At 43.6% G+C, this 11475-nt stretch overlaps 1 long non-coding RNA gene across 1 annotated transcript in view; it reads right to left on the bottom strand.

Moving 5' to 3' along the window:
* Window positions 1-1006: 1006 nt before the first annotated feature.
* Window positions 1007-11475, bottom strand: part of LOC119920514 — a 35975-nt gene continuing 25506 nt past the window's right edge. Inside the window, exon 4 of the long non-coding RNA XR_005448261.1 lies at window positions 1007-1169. This is a non-coding gene — a long non-coding RNA (uncharacterized LOC119920514). The remainder of the gene's footprint in view (window positions 1170-11475) is intronic.

Here is an 11475-nt window from a genome sequence, read left to right as displayed (position 1 = left end):
CTGACAAGTAGCAGAGCCAGGATTAGAACCCCTGACTCCCAAGCCCGTGCGCTTTCCACTAAGCCACGCTGCTTCTCTGTTTAGTTTTCATAAAACTGCTTTACAAGCTTGTAGTCTCTTCTCATGTTCTTGGATACCCCTCAGCTGTTCATCTGGGATGAAACAGCTTTGAAGGTGATATACCAAACTTCCAGATTCCAAGATAGCTTTTAATGTTTTACATTATTACATAGAACCTTTCACAGCCTTGGTTTCACAGCCTTTAACTGTTAGGGAATATTAGTCAAGTAATGCTTAGAAGGTCTAACTGGTTGTGGGCAGGGAATGTGCCTACCAACCCATGCTGTGAGCTCTTTGTGGCCAGGAATTGTCTCTCTTTATTGCTATATTGTACTTTCCAAGTACTTAGTGCAGTGCTCTGCACATAATAAGTGCTCAGTAAATATGATTGAATGCAGTGAATGAATAGTCTTAGTCTCCCAAGCACTTAGTACGGTGCTCAACATATAGTAAATGCTCAACAAATCCCATTGATTGAATAGATTGTGTCTCTCTTGGGGTCACTAAAAAGAGAAGTGGGGTGTCATTGGCCCCCAAGAAGGGCCCTCCATAAAACTGGGCAAGTTCAGAATTCAATTTATTGTCCCCTTTCACAATCCAGACCTGAAGGGACAATGTATTTCTTGTTATTACTCTATTTATTTATTTATTTATTTTATTTGTACATATCTATTCTATTTATTTTATTTTGTTAGTATGTTTGGTTTTGTTCTCTGTCTCCCCCTTTGAGACTGTGAGCCCACTGTTGGGTAAGGACTGTCTCTATATGTTGCCAACTTGTACTTCCCAAGCGCTTAGTACAGTGCTCTGCACACGGTAAGCGCTCAATAAGTATGATTGATTGATGGATTGATTAAAGAAAGAAATGCCGTTTAGGGAGCAAATACAGAAAGATTATGTTAGTTATCACCCGTTTTAAAAAAAAATTAAAAAGACATCAGGGCTCTGTCCTTTCAGCTGCAAACATTTAAAATGATACCCTGTATCTCCCACTTTGCTCACACAGAGAGAAAACTCTGGAAAATCCATGGGAAGTCACTGAAGCTCTTCACACCTTCAGTTTCCTTCAGCTGGCTCCGCACTTTCAGTTTCCTTCAGCTGGCTCCACACTGGATGAGAATAGTTAAAAGACAAAGTTTCCATCAATCAACCAATCAATAGCATTTATTGAGCAATTAAACTGTGCAGAGCTAAGGGCTTGGGAGAATCGAAAGGACTCAGTAGACGCAGTCCCTGCCCTCAAGGAGCTTCCAGTCTAGTGTGGGAGAAAGACACTACTTTCCTCGGAGATTCAGTGCGTTCTTTTTCAGCTCCTTCATTGTATTCCTTGAAAAATGGCTCTTTCCTGACTGAATCTGATTGAAAGGGGCTCCGGTGTTTAGGGCATCCTTTTATGACCTGGCTTTTCATTCATGAGGTTCAAAAACTTCCCAACATGAACAAATGGGTGAAATATGCAGCTTCTATCCTTTTCTACACCCTTAGGCCCCACAGCACTTATGTACACATCTCTATTCTCTCCCATTTCCTTTATTGGCAATTTATAGTCATGCCTGTGTCTCCCCCACTAGACTCAAAGCTCCTTGTGGGCAGGAAACATGTTCATCATTCTATGCTATTGTTCTCTCCCAAGGGCAGTACAGTGTTTGGGGCACAGTAAGTCCTCAATAAATACCATTGATTAATTAATTAATTAATTCAATCGTATTTATTGAGCACTTACTGTGTGCAGAGCACTGTACTAAACACTTGGGAAGTACAAGTTGGCAACATATAGAGACGTCCCTACCCAACAATGGGCTCACAGTCTAGAAGGGGGAGACAGGCAACAAAACAAAACAAGTAGACAGGTGTCAATACCATCACAATAAATATAATTAATAAATATAATTATAGCTATATACATGTCATTAATAAAATTAATAGAGTAACAAATATGTACAAATAAAATAGAGTAATGAATATGTACAACTATATACAAGTGCTGTGGGGAGGGGAAGGGGTTAGGGCAGGGGGGTGGCGATGGAGAGGAGAGGAGGAGGAGGAGAGGAAAAAGGGGGAGCTCAGTCTGGGAAGGCCTCCTAGAGGAGGTGAGCTCTCAGTAGGGCTTTGAAGGGAGGGAGAGAGCTAGTTTCCATTTTTCCAGTTGGAATCCAGTTTTTCTCTGCTAAAGGATGAAGTTATTATTGCACTCAAACAGAACTAGTCTTACTGGCCCACTGCGACTGCTTCCAGCCTGCAGAAGCAGTGTGGCCTAATAGAAAGAGCACTGGATGGGGTGACAGAAAATCTGGGTTCTAATCTTGGTTCTGCTACCTGCTTGCTGTGTGACCTCGGGTGAGTCATTTCATTTTTCTGTGCTTCCATTTCCTCATTTATAAAATGGGGATTCAAATCCTGTTCTCCCTCCCCTTAGCTGGCAATCCCCAAGTGAGACATGGACTGTACCCTATCTTTCATTTGTTCATTCATTCAATTATATTTATTGAACACTTACTGTATGCAGAGCACTGTACTGAGCTCTTGGGAAGTACAAATTAGCAACATATAGAGATGGTCCCTACCCAACAGTGGGCTCACAGTCTATCTGATTGTATTGCCTCTACCCCAGTGCTTAGCACAGTGCTTGGATTATAGTAAGCACTTAGTGAGTACCTCAATTACTATTATTACCACTCTAGTCTATCCCTATCCAGAACAGTCAGATTAATTTTCAAGCTTTGGTCTTTCTCAGGAGGCTACAGTCGTTCCTAAAGATACCTTAAACTATCATCATCAATGGTATTTATTGAATACTTACTATATTCATTCCTTCATTCACTTGATTGTATTTATTGAGTGCTTACTGTGTGCATAGCACTGTACTAAGCACTCAGAAAGTGCAATTCAGCAATGAAGAGAGACAATCCCTGTCCACACCGGGCTTACAGTCTAGAAGGAGGGAGACAGACATCAAAACATCATCATCATCATCAATCGTATTTATTGAGCGCTTACTATGTGCAGAGCACTGTACTAAGCGCTTGGGAAGTACAAATTGGCAACATATAGAGACAGTCCCTACCCAACAGTGGGCTCACAGTCTAAAAGGGGGAGACAGAGAACAAAACCAAACATACTAACAAAATAAAATAGAATAGATATGTACAAATAAATTAAATAAATAAATAAATAGAGTAAAAAAATATGTACAAACATATATACATATATACAGGTGCTGTGGGGAAGGGAGGGAGGTAAGATGGGGGGATGGAGAGGGGGACGAGGGGGAGACGAGGGGAAGAGTATACAGGCATCAGTATAAATAACAAGTATACAGGCATCAGTATAAATAAATAGAATTGTAGATATGTACATTTATACTGCTGTGGGGCAGGGAGGGGGGGTAGAGCAAAGGGAGCAAGTCAGGGAGATGTGGAGGGGAGGGGAAGCTGAGGGAAAGTGGGGGTTAGTCTGGGAAGGCCTCTTGGACGAGGTGAGCCTTCAGTAGGGCTTTGAAGGGTGGAAGTGTGATTGTTTGGCAGATTTTAGGAGGGAAGGCATTCCAGGCCAGAGGTAGGATGTGGGCCAGGGGTCGATGGTGGGACAGGCGAGAATGAGGCACAGTGAGAAGGTTAGCACCAGAGGAGTGGAGTGTGTGGGCTGGGATGTAGAAGGAGAGAAGGGAGGTGAGGTAAGAAGGGAAAAGGCGATGGAGAGCTTTGAAGCCGATAGTGAGAAGTTTTTCTTTGATATGGTGGTTGATAGGCAGCCACTGGAGACTTTTGAGGGGGGACAGGGAGGTGACATGCCCAGAACTTTACTGTAGAAAGATAATCCGGGCAGCAAGGTGAAGTATAGATTGAAGTGGGGAGAGACAGGAGGTTCGGAGGTCTGAAAAGAGGCTGATGCAGTAATCTAGTCGGGACAGGATGAGTGATTTTTTTTTAATAGCATTTATTAAGTGCTTACTATGTGCAAAGCACTGTTCTAAGCGCTGAGGAGATTACAAGGTGATTAGGTTGTCCCATGTGGGGCTCACAGTCTTAATCCCCATTTTAGAGATGAGGAAACTGAGGCACAGAGAAGTCAAGTGACTTGCCCAAAGTCACACAGGTGACCAGTGGCAGAGTTGGGATTGTGATTGTACTAACGTGGTAGAGGTTTGGATGGAGAGGAAAGAGCAGATCTTGGTGATGTTTTGTAGGGCATTCATTCATTTAATCCTATTTATTAAGCACTTACCATGTGCAGAACACTGTACTAAGCACTTAGGAAAGTACAATACAGCAATAATAATAATAATGGCATTTATTAAGTGCTTACTATGTGCAAAGCACTGTTCTAAGCACTGGGGAGGTTACAAGGTGATCAGGTTGTCCCACGGGGGGGCTCACAGTCTTAATCCCCATTTTACAGATGAGGTAACTGAGGCACAGAGAAGTTAAGTGATTTGCCCAAAGTCACATAGCTGACAGTTGGCGGATCCGGGATTTGAAACCAAGACCTCTGACTCCAAAGCCCGGGCTCTTTCCACTGAGCCACACTGCTTCTCTAAATAAAGAGAGACAATCCCAGCCCACAACGAGCTTGCAGTCTAGAGGACAAGCTCGGTACTAAGGCTTGGGAGAATACAATACAAGAGAGCTGATAGAAACTTCCCTGTTCACAATGAACTTACAGTCTAGAGAGGGGGACAGACATTAGTATAAATAAATAATTAACAATCCATCATTTATAAGTAAGCACATAAGTTCATTCATTCATTCAATCATATTTATTGAGCACTTACTGTGTGCAGAGCACTGTACTAAACGCTTGATAAGTACAAATCGGCAATATATAGAGATGGTCCCTACCCAACAACGGCTCACAGTCCATAAGTGCTGTGGGGCTGAGGATGGGGAGCATATCAAATTTCCAGAGGTCACAAACCCAAGTTCACAGACAAGGCAGAAGGCAGAGGGAGCCAGGGAATAGAGGCCTGGATTGGGGAACGCCTCATGGAGGAAATAATAATAATAATAAAATAATAGCAATAATAATGATAATGATTATTATTAGAAGGGAGAGACAGACAGCAGAACAAAACGTATTAACAAAATAAAATAAATAGAATTGTAAATATGTACAAGTAAAATAAATAGAGTTATAAATATGTACAAACATATATACAGGTGCTGTGGGGAGGGGAAGGAGGTAAGGTGGGGGGGATGGGGAGGGGGAGGAGGGGGAGAGGAAGAAGGGGGCTCAGTCTGGGAAGGCCTCCTGGAGGAGGTGAGCTCTCAGTAGGGCTTATTATGGTATTTGTTAAGTGCTTACTATGTGCCAAGCACTGTGCTAAGCGCTGGGGTAAATACAAGATAATCAAGTCATCCCACGTGGGGTTCACAGTGTCAATCCCCATTTTATAGATGAGGGAACTGAGGCACAGAGAAGTTAAGTGACATGTCCAAGGTCACACAGCAGACAAGTGCCGGAACTGGCACTAGAACCAATGACCTCTGGCTCCCAAGCCCATGCTCTTTCCACCATGCCATGCTGCTTCCCCTCCTTAAGGAGATGTGACCTTAATAAGGCAAATTCAACCTCCTATGCCAACCATTCATGTAACACTTTTGCACAGGTCCTTATACTCTCCAATTGCCCTCATTCATTCATTCATTCATTCATTCATTCAATCAATCATTTATTGAGCACTTACTGTGTGCAGAGCACTGTACTAAGCGCTTGGGAAGTACAAGTTGGCAACCTGTAGAGATGGTCCCTACCCAACAGCAGGCTCACAGTCTAGAAGGGGGAGACAGACAACAAAACAAAACATATTAACAGAATAAAATAAATAGAATAGTAAATATGCACAAGTAAAATTAATAGAGTAATAAATATGTACAAACATATATACAGGTGCTGCGGGGAGGGGAAGGAGGTAGGGTGGGGGGATGGGGAGGAGGAGAGGAAAAAGGGCTCAGTCTGGGAAGGCCTCCTGGGGGAGGTGAGCTCTCAGTAGGGCTTTGAAGGGAGGAAGAGAACTAGCTTGGCGGATGGGCGGAGGGAGGGCATTCCAGGACAGAGGGAGGACATGGGCCGGGGGTCGACGGCGGGACAGGCGAGAACGAGGCACAGTGAGGAGGTTAGCGGCAGAGGAGTGGAGGGTGTGGGCTGGGCTGAAGAAGGAAAGAAGGGAGGTGAGGTAGGAGGGGGCGAGGTGATGGACAGCCTTGAAGCCGAGAGTGAGGATTTTTTGCCTGATGCATAATTTCTTTTCATACTTGTGTCCCCTTGTAGACTGCAAGCTCCTTGTGGGCAGGGATGCTAATAATAATAATGATGGCATTTGTTAAGTGCTTACTATGTGCAAAGCACTGTTCTAAGCACTGGGGGGGGGATACAAGGCGATCATGTTGTCCCACGTGGGGCTCACAGTTTTAATCCCCATTTTACAGATGAGGTAACTGAGGCTCAGAGAAGTTAAGTGACTTACCCAAGGTCACATAGCAGACATGTGGGGGAGCCAGAATTAGAACCCATAACCTCTGATTCCCAAGCCTGGGCTCTTTCCACAGAGCCACGCTGCTTCCCTGAAGTGGTACCTTCCAACACTACTGCATTGTCCACTCTCAAACAGCTATTACTGTGCTCTGCAGAGAGTAGACATTCAGTAAATATCATTGATTAACTGATTATTGACCATGTGCTCATTGTGGGCAGCGAATAGGTCAATCAGCTCTGTCTCACTGTACTCTCCCAAGTGCTGAATACAGTTCTCTGCATATAGTAAGTGCTCAATAAAGAACATTGATGATGACTCATTCATTCAATCATATTTATTGAGCACTTACTGTGTGCAGAGCACTGTACTAAGTGCTTGGGAGAGTGTAAGACGAAAATAGACAATTCCCTGCCCAAAATGATGAAGATGATTATGGTTTCAGTTCCTCCACCAACTGATCTATCCTTTTACCTAACTGTTCCAGTTTCTCATCGAATCTGCTCATGCTTTCCTCTCCCATCCAGCAACCTAGTGGACAGAGCACGGGCCTCAGGGTCAGAAGGACCTGGGTTCTATCCCCGGCTCCTCCACAGGTCTGCTGTGTGACCTTGAGCAAGTCACTCCACTTCTCTGGGCCTCAGTTGCCTCATCTGTCAAATGGGGACTAAGACTGTGAGCCCGATGTGGGACAAGGACCGTGTCCAACCCGATTAGCTTGTATCTACCCAAGCGCTTAGAACAGTACTTGAAATGTAGTAAGTGCTTAATAAATACTACTATAGTCATCACCTACTCTCCATTCCATGAAAACCACTCTTTGGCCTCCATGCTTTCTCTCATCCCATCAGCCTGACCTTGAGTGTACATCTCTTTCTTCTTTGATGAGAAGCAGGGGATTAGGATTTGAGCCCCATGTGGGACAGGGACTGTGATCAACCCGATTTGTTTGTTTCCACCACAGGCTATAGTACAATCAGTCTCTGGCACAAAGGAAGCGCTTAACAAATACAATAATTATCTCTAGACTGTGAGCTCACTGTGTGCATGGAATGTGTCTGTTAATTGTTATAGTGCACTCTCCCAAGTGCTTAGTACAGTGTTTTGAATATAAAAAGAGCTCCATAAATATCATTGAATGAATGAATGATTGAATGAACACCATTAAAAAAAAGATAGTGTACCCTCATTTGTAAAATGAGAATTCAATACTTGTTCCTCCTCTTTCGACTGTAAGTCCCATGTGGGGCAGGGTTTGTGTCTGACCTGATTACTTTGTATCCCTCCAGCATTTAATACAGTGCTTGGCACATAGTAGGTGCTTAACAAATATCATTATCATTCTTTACTAAGCACTGGGCCAACCGGAAAATAGACCCCCAGTTCCTGGGTCAAACAGTGGTCATGTATACGCAGGCTAGATTCTAGCCATGACTCCAATAACAGCATGAGCTATGAGCAAAGTAAAATATCAGATCAGATGGATTTTAGGAAGGAGAAATTCTGCATTTGGGTTGTCTGAAAAGGGTTTGAACATGTCCAGGCTCCATCGTCTGCACCGGGGTTTCCTCTTCATTACCAGGCTGTCTCACATGTACATGTTCATGCAATCCTTGTCTAGTCACTGAGGGGCTGACTCAAAGAGATGGGGAGGGGGGAATGTTTTGATTTGTGGAATTGAGAGTGAGCACCACATAATTTTGCAACTCATCACGTCCAAAAGCTAGTGCTTCCTCTTTCGGGAAAGCTTGGGCATGCCCAAGGTGGTTTCTGCTCACTGACTTCTTTCCAAAGGGCTTGGCAACTCTTGGGCACAGATGAGGAAACATTCATTCATTCATTCATTCAATCGTATTTAGTGAGCGCTTATTGCATGGAGAGCACTATACTAAGTGCTTGGAAAGTACAATTCAGCAATAAAGAGAGGCAATCCCTGCCCACACCAGGCTTATAGTCTAGAAGGGGGGAGACAAACATCAAGACAAGAAAACAGGCATCAATATAAATAAATAGAATTAGAGGTATGTACACATTAAAACAAGTAAACAGGCATCAATATAAATAATAGAAGGCTAAAGGCCAGGACCCACCTCTGCCCCTGAATCAGGCCCAAATCCAGAGTAGTTTGGGTACGAGCTGGTAGATATAATAATAATAATGATGGCATTTGTTAAGCGCTTACTATGTGCAAAGCACTGTTCTAAGCACTGGGGAGGATACAAGGTGATCAGATTGTCCCACGTGGGGCTCACAGTCTTCATCCCCCATTTTACAGATGAGGTAACTGAGGCCCAGAGAAGTTAAGTGACCTGCCCAAAGTCACACAGCTGACAATTGGCGGAGCTGGGATTTGAACCCATGACCTCTGACTCTCAAGCCCGGGCTCTTTCTATTGAGCCACGCTACTTCTCTAGAGATATTGAGTCTATAACTTGGAATTATCCTGAAATTTACTTAATCAGGTAGTAATAGTAATAGGAGGAGGAGGATGTGGAGGAGAGGAAGGAGTATTTTGAGTTCTAGAATTTGGGTTAGGAATTGGAGATTGATTTCTGCTTTTAAAGACACATTATTGAAACTGCTTGCCTCCTCATATACAAGAAATAGCATTAATTTCCTAGGTGGTGAAGCCTTTGAGTGGTGGGATCCACTCTAATTCTCATCTGGTACTCTTTCCCAGTGCTTTAGTACAGCACTCTGCACACAGCAAGCTCTAATAATAATTATGGTATTTGTTGTACATTTCTATCCTATTTATTTTATTTTGTTGGTATGTTTGGTTCTGTTCTCTGTCTCCCCCTTTTAGACTGTGAGCCCACTGTTGGGTAGGGACTGTCTCTATGTGTTGCCAATTTGTACTTCCCAAGCGCTTAGTACAGTGCTCTGCACATAGTAAGCGCTCAATAAATACGATTGATTGATTGATTGATTGTTAAGCTCCTACTACGCGCCAAGCACCATACTAAGCACCAGTGTAAGACACTGTCCCTGTTCCACATGGGGCTCACATTCTGGAGGAGAGGGAGAACAGGTATCCAATCCCCATTTTACAGATGGGGAAACTGAAGCACAGAAAACTGAAGCAACTTGCCCAAGGTCACACAACAGGCAAGTGGCAGAGCTGGGATTAGACCCCAGGTCCTCTTTCCACTAGGCCACACTGCATTTACTCAGCTTCTCCCCCACCCCAGCTCAAATGCTTCGCTCCTCTCATTCCATTCTGTTCCCTGGGACCCAATTCTCAACTCTCACCATCTACCTCTAGCTCTTGCCTTTCTTCTGCTTGGAACTCCCTCCTCCTTCAGCCCCTTCTGGAACTACATCTTCTCCTGGAGGTCCTCCCTGATTCATCTCCAACCTCCCCACCCAATATCCCCCTTCTTCCTTTTTATCATTCCAGCACTTCCACTTAAGCCCAATGCTCAGTCCTCTTACACTCCCAATGCTCTTGTATGGATAACTTTGCACTCTGTCAAGCAGCATGGACTACAGGAAAGAGGAAAGGCCAGAAAATTAGTGGACCTGGGTTCTAATCCTGTCTCTGCCACTTGTCTGCTGCATAACTTTGCACAAGTCGCTTAACTTCTCAGTGCCTCTGTTTCCCCATCTGTAAAATGGAGATTGAATGCCTGTTCTTCCTTCCTCTTAGACACTGAGCCCCCATTGAACCCCATTAGAAGCATCGTGGCTCAATGGAAAGAGCGCAGGCTTTGGAGTCAGAGGTCATGGGTTCAAATCCCGGATCCACCACTTGTCAGCTGTGTGACTTTGGGCAAGTCACTTTACTCCCCTGTTCCTCAGTTACCTCATCTATAAAATGGTGATTAAGACTGTGAGCCCCACATGGGACAACCTGATCACCTTGTAACCTCCCCAGCACTTAGAACAGTGATTTGCACATAGTAAGCACTTAATAAAGGCCATCATTATTATGTAGGACAGGGACTGTGTCTGATGTGACTAATCTTCTATTTACATTGGTGCTTGAAACATAGAAAACACTTATCAAACACCACAGTTATTATTCTTCTTCTCTCCATTGTTGGGTTGGGACTGTCTCTATATGTTGCCAACTTGTACTTCCCAAGTGCTTAGTACAGTGCTCTGCACACAGTAAGCGCTCAATAAATATGATTGAATGAATGAATGAATGAATGAACTCATTTTACTCTTCCCCTCTCTCTCTCTCTCTCTCTCTCTCTCTCTCTCTCTCTCTCTCTCTCTCTCTCTCTCTCTTTCTCTCTCTCTCTCTCTCCCACTAATTTGGAGTGGTCAGTACATAGTAAGTACAAAACAAATATGAGTGGAAGCTCCTTGAAGCAAGGAATCATGTCTACTAATTCTAGTAGATTCTAGGGATACTATTGTACCCCTCCAAGAGCTTAGTACAGTAGTCTGCACACAGTAAGCACTCAGTGAATTCCCCTGATTTCAATTAATTAATCAATCAATCAATCAGTTGTATTTTTTGAGCACTTACTATGCATCAATAAACTAGCAATTTCCCTCTAAACTGTGAGCTCGTTGTGGGCAGAGAATGTGTCTATTATTATATTGTACTCTCCCAATGGCTTAGTACCAATCTCTGCACACAGTAAGAGCTCAACAGATACAACTGACTGACTATATACTTTCTGATATATGAGGAAGTAGTATAAGTCTGTCAGGATGAAATAGCTGAATCACCGAAGGTATCAAAAATATATAATTAAAACATATATGAGTGCTGTGAATAGGAATAAAATATATATGTGATAAAAGGGATAAGAGATGAGAAGCAGCGTGATTTAGCGGTAAGAGCACAGGCTTGGAAGTCAGAGGATTTGGGTTCTAATCCTGGCTCCATCACTTGTCTGCTATGTGAACTTGGGCAAGTCACTTCACTTCTCTGTGCTTCAGTTACTGGGTCAGAGTGGTTTAGTGGTAAGAGCCCAGGCTTGGGAGTC

Source organism: Tachyglossus aculeatus, chromosome 2, assembly GCF_015852505.1.
Source record: "Tachyglossus aculeatus isolate mTacAcu1 chromosome 2, mTacAcu1.pri, whole genome shotgun sequence".
In the NCBI taxonomy this organism is placed as follows: Eukaryota; Metazoa; Chordata; class Mammalia; order Monotremata; family Tachyglossidae; genus Tachyglossus; species Tachyglossus aculeatus.
The sequence above is the reverse complement of the archived record's forward strand: the minus strand, read 5'-3'. Positions and strand labels throughout refer to the sequence as shown.